The sequence below is a fragment of the Pinus tabuliformis genome, chromosome 7 (genome assembly GCF_031772625.1).
Source record: "Pinus tabuliformis cultivar Carrire ecotype Pingquan chromosome 7, CPIR1, whole genome shotgun sequence".
Taxonomy (NCBI): Eukaryota; Viridiplantae; Streptophyta; class Pinopsida; order Pinales; family Pinaceae; genus Pinus; species Pinus tabuliformis.
Genome location: NC_142293.1, coordinates 1,610,845,776 through 1,610,865,094, shown reverse-complemented (window position 1 = coordinate 1,610,865,094; position 19,319 = coordinate 1,610,845,776). Strand labels below are relative to the sequence as shown.

General features: G+C 35.9%; 1 pseudogene; it reads left to right on the top strand.

The window, feature by feature from the left end:
* Positions 1 to 12,813: 12,813 nt before the first annotated feature.
* On the top strand, positions 12,814 to 14,404 carry LOC149254348 (7-deoxyloganetin glucosyltransferase pseudogene; annotated as a pseudogene).
* Positions 14,405 to 19,319: the final 4,915 nt, after the last annotated feature.

Sequence of the window (19,319 nt, the reverse complement as noted above, 5' to 3'; positions counted from 1 at the left end):
TTTCACTCTTTTGGGCATAGGGATATCTCTAAAGCCTGATGTTTGGAGGAACACTTCATGGAATCAAATGAATAGCATGATCATGATCAAGAATAGGTGGGAGGCCTTTGGGAGTCTCAAATAGCTTGAAATGATTGTCCAAGACTTTTTGGAGATCTAGAGAAATAGATGATTTCGATGTGGGAACCTCTGGTGAACATAGTTGTGCAATTATGCATTGTTGTTCTTTCTTTAGAAGATTTGTCATTCTGTTAGAGATGATTATCTTTCTCTATTTCCTTGTGATACCCCTTAATTCAACTTCCTTTCCTTCTGATGAAAATTTCATGAAAAGTGCTTGAGATTTAAAAGCTATTGTACCCAAGGATTGTAGCCATTGGACTCCTAGTACATCATTAGCACCGCCCATTGGAATGGAAAGCATTGGGCTATTCAATACATATTCTCCCATGGATAGCTTGATATCTCAGCAATTTATGGTTCCTCCACTTGCAACCATCACTTGACACTTTGGTGCTAGATATAGGAAGCAATTCAATTCCTTGACTATCTTACAATGAATAAAATTATGGGTACTGCCCTAATCAATTAACGCTATTACCTTTTCCTTCTTGATATGCCCTTCTATCTTGATAGTTTGAGGAGTGGTAATTCCAGCCAATGCATTACAATACATGGTCGGATTCATTTCTTCTTTCTCTAGGGTTTGTTCCTAATGTATATCCTCTTCTTTTGACATTTCTTGTTCCTTTTCTTCCTCCTCTTCACAATCTATGTAAAATAATTTCTTCTCAACACACTTATGACCTTTAGTGTATTTTCTATCACAATTGTAACAAAACCATTTTTCTCTTTTTTCTTCCAATTGTTGTGGTGTGAACCTTGTAGGTTGTAGATGGCTAGGGACAACAACACTCCCATCTTTATGATTATGAGTGGTAGGCTTCCTCGTTGCCATAATTTTGCTTTTCATTTTTCTTTCCAACCTAAATGCCTTCTCCAATGAATCAAGTTCTCAAAGGCGAACTCATGTTGGGCGTTATGCTTTAAAGTTCCTATGGACACATCAATCTTATGCTCCTCTAGAATATCTTTTACCCTTATATTCAATTTTTGGAATTCCTCAATGTCCTCCATTATTGAACCCTTTTGTTTCAGATTTATCAATTGGCTAAAAAAACTATTTCTTTTTATATCCTCATAATGTGTTATCATTTCATTCGTAAAAATAGCCCAAGTGAAAATTTGTTTACGAGAGAAAAGCCATTGATACCATACAAACTAATTTGGTTCTAAATATTAAGTTTCAATGCATACCTTTTGTGTGTTTCGCACATTACGGAGATTGGAAAATTGCGCCATCTGTAGCATCCATGTCACAGGATCCTTGCCATCAAATTTCCTCATATCGATCTTTGTAACATGGTGGGTCTTCGATCCAATGTTAAAGTCTATGAAATCATGATTAACATTTTTTTTTTCTCATCATGAGTTTCCTTTACTACCCTTTCACCATTAGTAAGCATTTCTTATAGAAACTTTGTCAAATCTGTCTTTAAATCTTCCATCTTAGCTTCCACAGCTTTCTTTAAAGCATCCATCTTAGCTTCCACGCCATCCATCTTAGCTTCCACATCATTCATCTTAGCTTCTACGCCTTTCTTTAAACCATCCATCTTAGCTTCCACGCCATACATCTTAGCTTCTACGTATTTCTTTAAACCATCCATATTAACTTCTGTTACTTTTTGTGCGAGGGAATTTTATTGCACTTGATCTTATAATGTTGATATATCATGTTGCATTTCTTCCTCTTCTTCATGAGTCATACTAGAGCTTTCAGGTTGCTTACTAGGTGTTTCCATTTTCTTTCTTTGGGGTATCAATTAATGATAATAATTCTTCACTATTCCCTCTGAATTCCTTCAAACTAATTTTTCAAAACAAACTTATGCAAAAATTTAAAAAAGCTACACACCTTTTTTTCACTTTGTAGGAGCTCGATATTGAATATATTGTATCTCTATGATTTCAGATCTCCAAGGTTTGAAATTTCTTCCTGTAGTAACCCTCTAAGTCCTCTAGCTAACCCCTGCAGTCTAATCAAGATTGGATTCTCCAATGAAGAGTTATGGAAAATCTCCCACGATAACCTGATTATAGACTGGTTTAGTAGAGTGAACTTGTACGACGTGCCACGTGTCACTGTTTTTATCTTAGGTTCTCAAAATGATACCCAACAAACTATAGTCTGTCTTCTTTCTGTCGCTTCTTATGAAATTTGAATTAGATGCTCCGAGAGAGAGTTATGACGATTTTTCCAAGGTCACCTGTTTGGGATGTAATTCGGCGGTTTGTAGAAACCCTAAATGTCTTGGACCGTATCTCCGAAAATATAATGAAGAAAAATCTAAAATTTGGGTTTGATATTCAGCAAGACTTTGGCTCAAATGGGTTTTAATTTTAGAATCTAAAACTTTGTAGTAAACAAATTATAGTGAAAATTCCATAATGACCTATTTGAGATGGAATTTTGGAGCTTGCAAAAACCCTAACTTCCTTTGATTGTATCTTCGAAAATATAGCGATACAAGATCTGCAATTCAGACCCGAGGTTCAGAATGATTTCGTCTCAAATGGGTATTTCTTTTATCTTCTGAAACGTCGCGGAAAAAAATTTATAGTGAAAATTCCACGGATACTTGTTTGGAGCAACGAAACCCTAGAATCCAAAGCTCTGATACTGAATGTTATGAAACCAGCTCACAAAAAGATAGAAAAGATAGATCAACGACTTAAAAATCAGCCTTTTTGAGGGGGGAACTCCTTTACATTATACAAATGATTAATTCTTGGATGATACAAATGGAAAAACCTCATTTCTATATATAGGAATCTAAGAGGTTACAATATAACCAAAGCTGACCTAACAATAATAATATAAGGGCATAAAATAACAATAAGGGGTTTCTATGGGGCACAATAATAACAATATGAGAACAATGATAATAGTAATGGGAGAACCACTAGTATTATAGAGACCTAACAATATGCTTCTGCCATAGACATTATGTGGGTCAGTTTGCCTAGGTCGACCTCCCAACTCGGTTGTCCGTGCCCCCAACTCAAGTTGGCCCACTCCCTTATGTCAACCCGCCGGGTCCACCTACACCTACCCGACCGCTCATCATATAAGGTCGCCTTTGTGAGTTCTACACTTAGCAAATTTTTCGTCTCCTTCGTTGGCTCGTTGCACGCTAATTTGTCCCATCGTCGCATAATGTCGCACCCAACTCGCCCATTTATCGACTCGTCGCACCGGCCCACCGATTTGTCACACCCCAACTAGTCGCGTTTAATCGTCGGCGTGTCGCCCCAACTCGTCGCATGTCGTAGTCACAACTCATGGGTGTGACACTCTCGATATGATTAAGTAGCGAGGGCCCATGTTTGATCCACTTAGCTCACAAGTTCCCATAATTATAGTAATGGTTACTTCACGTCTTTGATCCACTTCGCTCACATGTTCCCATAATTATAGTAATGGTTACTTCACGTCTTTCCACGAACCCCTTTAAAAAACATACAATTTCCTATTTTGTAGAAATAATAAAACTTTAAATATGGTTTTCCCTCCATTTTGTTACTACTATATTTAAACGCTAACGTAACGCTGTGAAGTTCACGTATATAAATTTTCAATACTAGCTCTTCAAAAAAATTGCGAAAAGTAGATTTTAACACTTCAAAGTTCACGTATACACGTCTTCAATAGTAGCTCTTCAAAAGTAAATACATGGCGAAAAATAAGGTTTTGGCGTGTTACTTAAAATCTCCATGGCATAACAATATGATACTTCGATACTGGTGAATTTCTTTATGCACAAAGTAACTAAATAAAACATCATGGGTTCACACTACGTTCTTTCACCAAAGTTATTTTGTTATTTTGATTGGTAGCTTAGTGGGATTTGATTAGTAGTAATATCGCTTAATTCAATTCATTGCAGAAGCTAAATAGCGGGCTTCGTTTTCGTTTATCATAAAAATGATTAATAAGGACATGTAAATCTCTTGAAATTTAAACTAATTGTAAATGGTAAATTCTATATTAATAATTAGTTGGATAGGTTTTAATTTAGTTGTTAATAATTATTTATAATAATATATAAAAATTAAAAATCGAAATTTATTTTTGGTTTTTTAATTAAATTTATTAATTAAAAATGGTTAGCAGATTTTAATTTTCTGTGATATGTGTTTGCACATAAAAATTTTAAATTCTCTAGTAAAATATTTGAAAACTTTGATATTGATAAAATTAATTTTTTATAAAACATTTTGACAAAACGCATATTCGATATTAATAAAAAAAACCAACCATTCCTGGTTATCGGGTGCAAGCCCCGGAAGTGATGATTGACGCCATGTGATTCATTTCACTAGTTTCAATCCCACTTCTTCACCCCTGTGAGCATCACCCGATGCAATGAGTGCTAAGTGAACTATTCAAAAATCATGAGAAATTAGTCAGTTACGACTACCTCTCATGGAAATGGTCATACGTGAATGACTTACTTAACGCAGTTGAATCCCAAAAATGATATCTAATATAATGCACTGCGTAAACCCCCATACTTAAATTCAAAAAGAGTGAAGCAGGGAAAATTTTAAGAACCCCCCTAAATTTATAAATATAATAAATGGGCGAATCTCCATGGTATATAGGAAAAATGGAAGGCGATTTTATCAATAATATAATATGTATATATAATTTTTTGGCGAATCTCTCATCATGCATGGCGAATATTTTACTCAATTATAAAATCTTCTAAGATCTTGGCGAGTCTTTCACTAAATAATAAAACTTTGTAAAGTCCTAGTGAATCTTAGCATAGGCTACATGCTGGTTTAATTCCCCCATTTAAATAGGCTACATTCCAGGTGAATACCATGGGTCAATACCATGTGCCATTTTGGTGAATACCATGGGTCAATACCATGTGCCATTTTTATTTTTATTAATTCTAATATTAGGGTTAATAATGGTTTTTTGCATGGTATTAATAACAATCTAGTCCATGGTATTTGTCCCATAGTATTTTGGCCATAGATTTCACCTAAATATAACCCATTTTTTGAGTGTTCGTAAATATAAGGTGACTTATGGAGTAAATATGAAAAAATGTTTTATTTGTTTACCATACTTCTCATTTATTTATATTTTTATTAATTTACCATACCTCTTTTACAAATATGGTATTTGGCCCATAGGATTCACTTAAATAAAACCTCTTTCTTGAGCCTTCATAAATAGAATGAGGGTTATGGACTAAATATAAAAAGAGGTTTTATTTATTTACGATACGTCTAGTTTATTTATATTTTTATTTATTTACCATACTTTTTGAGTAAGTATAAAAAGACGTTTTATTTATTTACCATACCTCAACTTTACTTATATTTTTATTTGTTTACACCCTTACATGTATATAAGGTGACTTATGGAGTAAATATAAAAAATGTTTTATTTATTTACCATACCTCTCATTTATTTATATTTTTATTAATTTACCATACCTCTTTTATAAATATGGTATTTGGCCCATAGGATTCACTTAAATAAAACCATGGGCGAATGGATTCACTTAAATAAAACCTATTCTTGAAAATGGGCGAATGGAAGGTTGTAAGTCCTAATTTCAAGGGTTAAATTTACCTTTTTTACCCTCTCCCTTAAAATAAGGTGGGCTATTTGAGGTGATTTGTAAAAATGTACTATGATACAAAATATTCGCCCACTAAAAATTTAAAACCCCTTAATTTCACCAAAGGGCGAACATTCCCCCTAAAATTATCCTTGGAGTGAAGGGATCTCTAATTGAATGGTTCATGAGGCACAATACTTGCTAAGGTTTTGCAAATGGGGTAGCAAGCTAAGTGCGCTTGATTGTGGGTAAAACTCCACAATTAAGCGCGCTTGAGCCAGAGGCGATCTGGGATGGGTGACCTCCCGGGAAGTCCTGGTTACCGGGTGCAAGCCCCAGAAGTGATGATTGACGCCATGTGATTCATTTCACTAGTTTCAATCCCACTTCTTCACCCATGTGAGCATCACCCAATGCAATTAGTGCTAAGTGAACTATTCAAAAATCATGAGAAATTAGTCAGTTATGACTACCTCTCATGGAAATGGCCATACGTGAATGACTTACTTAACGCAGTTGAATCCCAAAAATGATATCTAATATAATGCACTGCGTAAACCCCCATACTTAAATTCAAAAAGAGTGAAGGGATCTCTACTTGAATGGTTCATGAGGCACAATACTTGCTAAGGTTTTGCAAATCGGGTAGCAAGCTAAGTGGGCTTGATTGTGGGTAAAACTCCACAGTTAAGCGCGCTTGAGCCAGAGGCGATTTGGGATGGGTGACCTCCCGAGAAGTCTTGGTTACCGGGTGCAAGCCCCGGAAGTGATGATTGACGCCATGTGATTCATTTCACTAGTTTCAATCCCACTTCTTCACCCCTGTGAGCATCACCCGATGCAATGAGTGCTAAGTGAACTATTCAAAAATCATGAGAAATTAGTTAGTTACGACTACCTCTCATGGAAATGGTCATACATGAATGACTTACTTAACGCAGTTGAATCCCAAAAATGATATCTAAAAAATAAACTTCGAATAAGTATATGTAATGGTGATATGCGTGAGAAACACGATTTCCTGACCGCCCTGTTACGTTATATATGAACTAAATATGGCAAAAGAACTTTATGTATATATATATGTCACACATATCATTTTCTCCGACCCGTAGAAGAAGAGATATCTGTGGTGTTATCTTACTGGCACTGCATTAATATTTTTTCTGGTTTTGTCAACGTTAACGAAAGACCTGCTAGATGCATGGGAAAGCTATCGAATAACATAGGCTGACTGAATATGTTTAATACGTTAGTTTTATTTAACATAATTTTTATAAATCTAAAATACTAAAATATTATATTTTTAAAATTGAAGTAATCATAACTTAAAGTTAAAAAGAAATAAAACCTAATTCTTTTATGTTTTATTATTTAAATAAAAGTAATAAATCCAAAATATGAACTAATAAAATCTATCATTATAATTATCTTTAAAATAACAATATATAAATAATGTTATGTCTTAAGTGTTACTTGTCTTAAGTGTCATGCTTTATAAGTAAATGAGTATGATGCTTTCTAAGTAAAGGAGTTTGTCCATAATCTTAAGAAAGTTGATGGATGTTTTTTTTCAATGACAAATGTAACTTTTGTGTTATTCAAGGAGAATAAAAAAAAGTAGAGACTATCTTACAAGCTCTAAGTATCAACAGTGAACGAAAAAATAATAGTTTCATGAACTTCCTAGAATAGGCGATATTCAATTATGTCGTTAGTGAATCAAATGAAATCAACTCTTTGAAGAAAGACATGGAAGGTTTGAAAGGAGGTCTTGTCATTTGTATCATCCAAAAATTGTTCATTTGTGTAATGTAAAGGAGGTTTCCCCCTCGAAGACGCTGATTTTGAAATCATTGATCTATCTTTTCTTCTATTTTGTGAGTTGGTTGCATAACATTTGATATCAGAGCTTTGGATTCTAGGGTTTCGCTGCTTCAAACAAGTCATTGTGGCATTTTCGCTATAACTTGTTTTCTATGATTGCAACCATAAAAGCAGCTATCCATCAAGCAGGCTAAGAAGGATAATAAATTATCACCAAAGTATTATGGTCCATAGAAGGTGTTGCAAAAGATTGGTACTATCGCATACAAATTGGAACTTCATGCATATCTCCGAGTGCACCCAGTTTTCCATGTTTCATGCTTAAAGAAGGTTATAGGTGACAAACTCCTAGTTCAAACAATATTGCCACAACTTGACGAGGAAGGAAAAATCATATTGGAACCTGAAGCGGTCACTAAAACAAGAACTCAACATTTACGAAATCAATCAATTTCAGAGTATCTCGTCAAGTGGAAGAACTTACCCGCTAAAGATTCCACATGGGAGGATGATAATTTTATACAAAAGCATCTAGAACTACTCAAGCGTTAAGGAAAACACTTTTTTGAATGAGAGGGGCATGTTAGGTCCCTATAATACTAGTGTATTCCCCTATTATTATTTTCATTGTAGCCCCTTATTGTTATTGTTGTGCCCTTACATTTTTATTGTTATGTCAGCTCTGATTACATTGTGACCCCTTAGACTTCTATATATAGAAAGGAGGTCTTGTCATTTTTATCATTCAAGGATTTGTTCATTTGTGTAATATAAATGAGGTTGCCCCCTCGAAGAGGCTGATTTTGAAGTTGTTGATCTATCTTTTCTTTTATCTTGTGAGTTGGTTGCATAACAAATTTCTTGAGGAGCCGCTTCTATTCATCTAAAAGGTATCCATTTGGATTCAGAAAGAAGCCAAGGTATTTGAATTCAAAGTCTATGGAGTCCATCTCGTAAGGAAGAAAAGACTCGATGGAGGAAAGAATGTCCTCACTGATTGAGTTGTGATAGAATGTAGATTTTTGAGCACTAATTTCCATAACTGATGCCTCCAAATGAAACCGAAGACCTTGGAAAAATCATGTTGTTCCAACACAGAACCTACTTCCAACAATAGGGCATCATCCACAAAGAATAAGTGGGAGATAAAATAATTAGAAGAGATCTTAATTCCTTTGATGTTACCTTTTCGATTTTCTTCTAGTAGTAAAAGGCTCAAACCTTCCATCACTAGCAAAAAGATCAAGGGAGACAGGGGACATCCTTGTCTTAGTCTTCTTGAGCTAGAAAAGTTATTTGAAGGACAACCATCGATCAAAACTGAAAATTTTGTTGAATAAATGCAACCCATAATCTAGTTGATAACCTCCAATCCAAAACCAATTTGAAGAAGAATTAATGGAAGAAAAGTTCAACTTACTTTGTCGAAAGCCTTACTCAAATCCAACTTAAGAACCAAAGCTTGAATATTTTTTGACTTAATTGAATGGAGGACTTCCAGAGTGATACCAATAGCATCATTGATCTTCCCATTGCTCAAGAAAGCAAATTGGTTAGAGGAGATCTTCTCTCCAAGGAAGGGATTGATCCTATTGGAGATGATTTTTGGATATGAGCTTGTAAATCAAGTTACACAAGGAGATGGGCCTGAAATATGATAAGGTTGTAGCCTTCGAGAATTTAGGAATCAGAGCTACGAAAGTATAATTAATAACTCTAGATACTCTCCCTAATCTTCTAGATTCCTCTACTATATCACAGAGATTAGGTCCCATGAAGTCAAAAAAGAAGAGGAAGAGTTCAATTGTCGAACCATCAGGCCTTCACTCTTATCTTTGGCAAAATGAATCAACACCTCTTTTATTTCCTCAAGGAAATCGGGCCACCAATTCTAACTGTCTCCTCAGAACTAAAAAGTCTTGGGACTTTATGAATGATATCAAGCCAAGAGATAATAGGGGTGGAGCCTAGATCATAAAAAAGAGATGAAACTTGAGAGGAAATAACTACTTTAAGAACCTAATGAGAAGTGTTGATCTTACCATCCTCCAATTACAACTCCCAAATAGACTTAAAATGTATTCTATCATTTGCATACTTATGAAAAAAAATTGTATTGTCATCCCCAATCTTGATCTAGGTAGCCATAATTTTTTATCTCCAAGCCTCTTCCTTCATCTTTAAAATCTGCAACTTTCTGACTTCTATAGAGGACATTCACAGGACAGTTTCAACCGGGAAACCATAGTAAGGGAAATCTTGAAAGCTTTTTTTCGTATTCAGCTTCCAAGATCATCAACTCCTCCATTTGCTCCTTTTTCCTTTTCTTCTCCCATTCCACCACAAAATTTTTGCGATTTAAAACTTTATGAACCACAGATTCCATAGGAGAGAGATTAGGACCAGCTGAACTAAAATGCCAAGCCCGCTTCACCAACTCTTAGAAAGATTCAAGATCGAATCAAGAATTATTAAACTTGAAGGGGAAGTAGTGAAAATGGTTATCAAAGTCAAATTCAAGATCTATAGGGAGGTGATCTGAAATATTATCATGCAAAATCCAAGATTTGAATATCCTCATCTTAATTGCGAGTTGATCAGCTAGAAGGAACCTATCTAGTCGTTTTCCAATCCCTTCTTCACCACTCCTTCCATTCCTCCAAGTGGGGGCTAATGGAAGTGGGGTTGCATCCTCGAGGTAGTTGTAGATAAACATCTCTGGAGAATAAGAGGTCATAGGGTCGGAGCGAGCTCGAGGACCCCATGATTTTCTATTAGAGAGTAAAATTAATATCCTTGGAAAAAATGAGATAGAGCTCTAAGAGAAAACCACTCGCTTGGACCATATCCCATAATTATTTTCTATCCCCATATGGATCACAACAGTTAACAAGCTTGATCCAGTGCAGAAAAGATTTAACCGACCCCTCCAAAATGATACCGATAGAAGAGGAAAATGTCCGAAAAGAGGAAACTTCTAGGTCCCAAATAGAGAGAAGACCTCCGGACAAACCATAGGAGTCTATGGAATAGGAATTCCAACTCGGACACAAGAATTTGAATGCTTCTCGAGCTTTGTCCCCCAAAACCATTGTCTCTTGAAGAAGAATGATAGTTTTTTTGTACTTTTGCACCAGCCTTCTTAAGGATCTAAATTTAGAGGACAGCCCCACCCCTCTAATGTTAAGAGATAAAATTATCATTAAGAAAATATCAATGAGGGAATTTGTGCTCTAAGTGCCTTGGAAACGATCTCTCTCTCGGAAAGAAGGGGGAGACATAGACCCCCATTGATAGCATCAAGAGGGGCTCCGTCCCTGGTCAGTGCTTTCTTTTTTCGAATCTTTGTTTCTCCTGCAATTCCCCTTTTCCATAACATGTCTACAACCCCATTTTGTTCATGGTACACGTTCCTATATTTATTCTGATGAAAGGTCTGCTCCAGAATCCAGATATGCCTCATCCATGCAGAAATAATGAAATGATTAAATTGAGAGGATCTGTGTACCCATTCTATGACACTTTTTGAGTCCCCAAAAATCTTTATAGTCTCAATACCCAACCATTTTGCAAATAGAAATGTCCCCCGTAGTGCAATAAATTATGCCCGACTATTTGTGCCTCTTCCTCCTTCCCACCAAAACTGATAAAACGAACTAGGTTCCATTATAATATACACCTTGTATCCACATTTCGTATGTACACACGCCCCATCGAAGAAACCAGTTGGGAGTTCACTCCAAATATCGGTATACTTGATGGTACCTCTATGGCCTTTTCTGATAATTGGTCCAATATCCCCGAAGAATGCAACAATCTTAATTATTATTGTCCTAATATCTGGTTCTTGTTGTTCAAAAAGCTTTTTTTTTCTGCATCTCCACACACCCATAATATATAAAATGATAATGTGGAGTGTTGCTTATGTGTTATGAACCAAGAGAATAGACATCCCTCGATCAATCCGTGTTGCCGCTTACCTTTGATGTTTAGTGACATTACTCCCTCTCAGATAACTATTGCAAATAGATATTTTAAAAATAAATAAAGAGTGTCCTTTATAATTACCCAACATAAAAAACAAATACCTAATACATGGATTTACAAACTTGAAAACCTAGAACACTATGCCCGAGAAGATCACCACTAAGATAGAACATAATCTTTTAATAAATCAAATGGGGTTCTCTAGTATTGTAAAATAGAATACAATTTTCAATTAAGCAAATTATTGGAAGATAATAAATATTAACCCAAATATATAGAAAAGATAATAAAAATTCACAAAATATATCAATAAATTTAAGAGAATATTTTTCCAATTTAAAAAATACTTAACCAATTTTTCATCGAGTTCGAATTCAACAAGGTAACTATGATCTATAGTATCCTCAATCCCCTAACGACTTATACCAGTTCCCGAATATAATAATCACCCGTCACCACATGCAATTTATTGAAGGGTTGCGTTTTTGAATCCCTTCCATCTCCGGTTGGCATCAGTTGACGCGCCCAATATCCAACCATTCGTCGTCGAATTTCAAGAACCATAATATCGTATTAAAATATGAAGAAAATTTCTAAAGTTAATATGATAATATGAAATAATAAATCGGGAAACGATATGCAAGAATAAGTCCAAACGGGATATAATAATATAACATAAGTTTTGGATTTTTCCATGGGAGCGGCTGTCGGATGTGAGGTGCCTACGACATTATTTTATACGCATTTATAAGTGTCAACAATATTTTGGGAACTGCAACTCTAATGCCATGGAATAACTCTATAGCTGCAACTCTAATTCCATGGAAAGTGTTTCACAACCGAACGAAGTTTCACTACATCAGAGAATTGGTGAACAACTGAGAAATTGTTTTACAATAATGCATCACTAAAGAGCAAGTTGCAAACATTCTAACCAAACCATATTGCAAACATTCTAACCAAACCATATAATATAATATGAAGTGATAAATCGGGAAACCTGACATAATAATATGCGAGAATAAGTCCAAACATGATGTGATAATATAACAGAAGTTTTGGATTTTTCCATTGGTGCGGCCGTCAGATGTGAGGTGCCTACGACATTATTTTATACGCATTTCTAAGTGTCAACAATATTGTGGGAACTGCAACTCTAACGCCATGGAATAACTCTATAAATAGCCCCACAACTCTGCGCTTCTTCCACACTTCAGATCCCTCTTCACATCTCTGAGCTCCTTCAGTTGTTCAGATCCTTCTCACCGTCTTTCCCTTCATGAATGAGAAAATGGAAGCATCGGAATCAGTTTCGGTTGATGATGGTTCCCTCCATGCCATATTATTTCCATTTCCGCTGCAGGGCCACATAAAGCCTTTCATGAACCTGGCCAATGTTCTATCCACCCGCGGGTTCTATATCACTTTCGTCACTACCGAATTTGTCCAAAGGCGCCTTTCTGAGTCTGGGGCAATTATGACCCGTGAAGATTCCATGATGCAAAATAAGAATCATATGAATATAAGATTCGAAACTGTGCAGGACAGGCTGACCCCCCAACACGGGTGTAGTCAAAATCAAAATCTTGCGGAGCTTTTCGATTCCATGGATACTCACGCACATATTCATTTAGGCAAGTTGATGGAGAAACTCCGACATCTTGCCAACATTCCTCCGGTCTCCTTTGTTGTGTCCGATGGACTTCTATCAAAAACGCAGGTTATTGCGGACGAATATGGTGTTCCCAGAGTTGCTTTCTGGCCGACCAGTGCGTTCGGTTTCACTGCTTACTTTTCCATTCCTCTGCTCATCGAGAAAGGATATCTTCCTCTCAAAGGTACGCAACAAATATTGACATCTTACTTGATTACATCCTGCAGCCAACCAAGAGGGTGATCCATCTTACTTTAAGTCCTGCGTGGTGATATTCTTTTGTATTATGATAGAATAGCTTTCATGTTTGACAGATGAAAGCTGCCTCACCCAGGAATATCTTGATGAAGTGAGAATCACGTGCATCCCGGGAATGCCCCCGCTGCGGCTGAGGGACCTTCCAAACTTCTTCTTAGTCACAAACATTTCGGATCCGGGTGTTCAATATAGTATAATTCAAGGCCAAGATACATTATCAGCAGCCGCAGTAATAGTTAACACATTCGAAGAACTGGAAGGCCCAGTCTTAGAGACACTCAGAGTTAACTTCCGTGTATATCCCATCGGTCCTCTACTGCTTTCTCAGTCATCCTCGGATGAATTGAGTATGTGGAAGGAAGAAAATAGCTGTCTCACATGGTTGGAATCTCGGAAGCCATGCTCTGTCATCTACGTTTGTTTGGGAAGCATTACAGTTTTGTCTAATCAACAACTCCTGGAATTTGCATGGGGATTGGCTTGCAGCAGCCAACACTTTCTTTGGGTTGTCCGAGAAGATATCGTTCGTGGTGAATCTGCCATATTGCCCAAGGAGTTCATTGAAGAAACAAAGGACAGAGGTTTGTTGGTTGGGTGGGTGCCTCAGATAAAGGTACTGTCACACCCTTCTGTGGGAGGGTTTCTGACTCACAGCGGGTGGAATTCCACGTTGGAAAGCATAAGCGCGGGAGTGCCGATGATATGCTGGCCCACCTATTCCGAGCAACATACAAATGCGAAATTCGTTTGTGAAGAGTGGAGCGTAGGACTGCAATTAAAACAAACAGTAAAAAGAGAAGAGGTGGCGGCGTTGGTGAGGAATTTGATAGGAGGAGAAGTAGGAGACAAAATGAGGAGAAGAATTGGAAAATTGAAGGATACTGCGAAGCGGGCGGTGGAGGAAGGAGGATGTTCTAACAACAACTTAGAAAAGTTACTCCTTCAAATAATTCCTCAAAAGAATGCATAAAATGGTACTCCAGATGGTTGAGGCAGACGTTTAAAGAACAACGTAAGTCGAGAGCTCCTATTTAATCTTTAATGTTACATATAGTTCTACAATTTCTATAAATTATAAATTCAGGTTGTTGAGTTCATGTGCAGATTTTAATTTTCTGTAATATGTGTTTGCAGATAAAAATTTTAAATTAAATTATTTTTTTTATAAAAACCTTCACAAAACGCACATTCGATATTAACAAAAAAAAACCAACCACATGGAACGCCTGCGTAATACATTAATTTATTTTAAATAAAAAATAAACTTCGAATAAGTATATGTAATAGTGATATGCGTCAGAAACACGATTTTCCTGACCCGCCTGTTACGTTATATATGAACTAAATATGGTAAAAGAACGTTATATATCTATGTCACATATACCATTTTCTCCGACCCGTCTGAAGAAGAGATACCTGTCACGAATTAAATTTTCTGGGATACATGTGTTACCTTACTGGCACCCATTAATATTTTTGCTGGTCTTGTCAACGTTAACGAAAGTGTCGCTCGATGCATGGGAAAGCTATCGAATAACATACGCTGACTCAATATGTTTAATACGTTAGTTTTATTTAACATAATTTTTATAAATCTAAAATATTAAAATATTATATTTTGAAAATTGAAGTAATTATAATTTAAAGTTAACAATAAATAAAACCTAATTCTTTTAGGTTTTATTATTTAAATAAAAGTAATAAATCCCAAATATCAACTAATAAAACCTATCATTATAATTATGATTAATTATCTTTAAAATAACAATATATAAATAAAGTTATGTCTTTCCATAAACATATAATATATAAATATGGTTTTTTTAATATGGACATCAATATTTTGATTACGTGATAGCTAGATTTTGGTGATCAAGAATAAGACAAGTTGTCCTTAAGGGGGTCAGAAAGTTTTAAGTGTTACTTGTCTTAAGTGTGATGCTTTCTAAGTAAATGAGTATGATGCTTTCTAAGTAAAGGAGTTTGTTCATAATCTTAAGGAAGTTGATGGATGTTTTTTTTTTCAATGAAAAATGTAACTTTTGTGTTATTCAAGGAGAATAAAAAAAAAGTAGAGACTATCTTACAAGCTGTAAGTATCAATAGCAAACGAAAAAATAATAGTTTCCTGAACTTCCTAGAATAGGTGATATTCAATTATGTCGTTAGTGAATCAAATGCAATCAACTCTTTGAAGAAAGACATGGAAGTTTTGAAAGGAGGTCTTCTCATTTGTATCATCCAAGAATCGTTCATTTGTGTAACGTAAAGAAGGTTCCCCCCTCGAAGAGGCTGATTTTGAAGTCATTGATCTATCTTTTCTTCTATTTTGTGAGTTGGTTGCATAACATTTGATATCAAAGCTTTGGATTCTAGGGTTTTGCTGCTTCAAACAAGTCATTGTGGCATTTTCGCTATAACTTGTTTTCTATGATTGCAACCATAAAAACACGTCCATCAAGCAGGCTAAGAAGGATAATAAATTATCACCAAAGTATTATGGTCCATAGAAGGTTTTGCAAAATATTGGTACAATGGCATACAAATTGGAACTTCTTGCATCTTCTTGAGTGCACCCAGCTTTCCATGTTTCATGCTTAAAGAAGGTTATAGGTGCCAAACTCCCATTTCAAACAATATTGCCACAACTTGACGAGGAAGGAATAATCATATTGAAACCTGAAGCAGTCACTGAAACAAGAACTCAACATCTATGAAATCGATCAATTTCAGAGTATCTCATCAAGTGGAAGAACTTACCCGCTTAAGATTCTACATGGTAGGATAATAATTTTATACAAAAGCATCTAGAACTACTCAAGCATTGAGGAAAACACTTTTTTGAATGAAAGGGGCATGTTAGGTCCCTATAATACTAGTGTATTCCCCTATTATTATTTTCATTGTAGCCCCTTATTGTTATTGTTGTGCCCTTACATTATTATTGTTATGTCGGCTCTGATTACATTGTGACCCCTTAGACTTCTATATATAGAAAGGAGGTCTTGTCATTTTTATCATCCAAGGATTTGTTCATTTGTGTAATGTAAATTAGGTTGCCCCCTCGAAGAGGTTGATTTTGAAGTCATTGATCTATCTATTCTTCTATCTTGTGAGATGGTTGCATAACAAATTTCTTGAGGAGCCACTTCTCTTCATCTAAAAGGTATACATTTGGCTTCAGAAAGAAGCCAAGGTGTTTGAATCCAGAGTCTATGGAGTCCATATCGTAAGGAAGAAAAGACTCGACGGAGGAAAGAATATCCTCACTGATTGAGTTGTGATAGAATGCATATTTTTGAGCACTAATTTCCATAACTGAGGCCTCCAAAAGAAACTGAATACCTTGGAAAAATCATGTTGTTCCCAACACAGAACCAACTTCCAACATTAGGGCATCATCCACAAACAATAAGTGGGAGATAAAATAATTAGAAGAGCTCTTAATTCCTTTGATGTTACCTTTTCTATTTTCTTCTAGTAGTAACAGGCTCAAACCTTCCATCACTAGCAAAAAATCAAGGGAGACAGGGGACATCCTTGTCTTAGTCCTCTTGAGCTAGAAAAGTTATTTGAAGGACAACCGTTGATCAGAACTGAAAATTTTGTTGAAGAAACGCAACCCATAATCCAGTTGATAACCTCCAATCCCAAACCAATTTGAAGAAGGATTAATGCAAGAAAAGTTCAACTTACTTTGTCGAAAGCCTTACTCAGATCCAACTTAAGAACTAAAGCTTGAATATTTTTGACTTAATTGAATGGAGGACTTCTAGAGTGATACCAATAGCATCATTGATCTTCCTATTTCTCAGGAAAGCAAATTGGTTAGAGGAGATTTTCTCTCCAAGGGAGGGATTGATCCTATTGGAGATAATTTTGGATATGAGCTTGTAAATCAAGTTACATAAGGAGATGGGCCTGAAATATGATAAGGTTGTAGCCTTCAAGCATTTAGGAATCAGAGCTACGAAAGTAGAATTAATAACTCTAGATACTCTCCCTAATCTTCTAGATTCCTCTACTATATCACAGAGATCAGGTCCCATGAAGTCAAAAAGGAAGAGGAAGAGTTCAATTGTCCAACCATCGGGCCCTGGCTCTTATCTTGAAAAAATGAATCAACGCCTCTTTTATTTCTTCAAGGGAAATCGGGTAACCAATTCTAACTGTCTCCTCAGAACTAAAAAGTCTGGGCACTTTATGAATGATATCAAGCTGAGAGATAATAGGGGTGGAACCTGGATCATAAAAAAGAGAGGAAAAATGAGTGGAAAGAACTACTTTAAGAACCTAATGAGAAGTGGTGATCTTACCATCCTCCAAGTACAACTCCCAAATAGAATTAAAATGTATTCTATGATTTGCATACTTATGAAAAAAAATTGTATTGTCATCCCCACTCTTTATCTAGGTAGCCATACTTTCTTATCTCCAAGCCTCTTCCTTCATCTTTAAAATTTGCAACTTTCTGACTTCTATAGAGGACATTCGCAGGAAAGTTTCAACTGGAAAACTATAGTCAAGGAAATCTTGATAGATTTCTTCGTATTCAACTTCCAAGATCATCAACTCCTCCCTTTGCTCCTTTTTCCTTTTCTTCTCCCATTCCACCACAAAATTTTTGCGATTTAAAATTTTATGAACCACAGACTCCATAGGAGAGAGATTAGGACCAGCTGAACTAAAATTCCAAGCCCGCTTCACCAGCTCTTAGAAAGATTCAAGATCCAATGAAGAATATTTAAACTTGAAGGGGAAGTATTGAAAATGGTTATCAAAGTCAAATTCAAGAATTATAGGCAGGTGATTTGAAATATTATCATGAAAAATCCATGATTTGAATATCCCCATCTTAATTGCAAGATGATCAGCTAGAAGGAGCCTATCTGGTCATTTTCCAATCCCTTCTTCACCACTCCTTCCATTCCTCCAAGTGGGGGCTAATGGAAGTGGGGTTTCACCCTTGAGGTAGTTGTAGATAAACATCTCTAGAAAATAAGAGGTCATAGGGTCAGAGTGAGCTCGAGGACCCCATGATTCTCTATTAGAGAGTAAAATTAATATCCTTGGAAAAAATGAGATAGGGCTCTAAGAGAAAACCACTCGCTTGGACCATATCCCATAATTAGTTTTTATCCCCATATGGACCACAGTAGTTAAAAGGCTTGATCCAAAGCGAAAAAGCTTTAACTGACCCCTCCAAAATGATACTGATAAAAGAGGAAAATGCCTGAAAAGAGGCAACTTATGGGTCCCAAATAGAGAGAAGACCTCTGGACAAACCATAGGAGTCCATGGAATAGGAATTCCAACTCAGACACAAGAATTTGAATGCTTCTCAAGCTTTGTCCCCCAGAACCATTGTCTCTTGAAGAAGAATGATAATTTGTTTGTACTTTTGCACCAGCCTTCTCAAGGATCTAAATTTAGAGGACAACCCCACCCCTCTAATGTTAAGAGATAAAACGATCATTAAGAAAATATCAATGAGGGCATTTGTGCTCTAAGTGCCCTGGAAAGGATCTCTCTCTCGGAAAGAAGGGGGAGAAATAGACCCCCATTGGTAGCATCAAGAGGGGCTCCGTCCCTGGTTGGTGCTTTCTTTTTTTGAATCTTTGTTTTGATGGTTACATTTTGGAAACCAATAGTATCAAAAGAGGAGAGGGGAATAGAAGAAACCTCAGAGAAAGTGGGGATAGGAGATAAGTTGATTTGAAAGTTATTCTTGATTAAGGAACTTCCTATATTCGTGTGTAGTTTAAAGATTTACTCAACTAATAAAGACATATCTTGAAAAAGAATTCATATATTTACATTGTGACATTATGTCATTAATAAAATGTACTTATAAAATATTAATTGTATTTTTATATCAATTACCT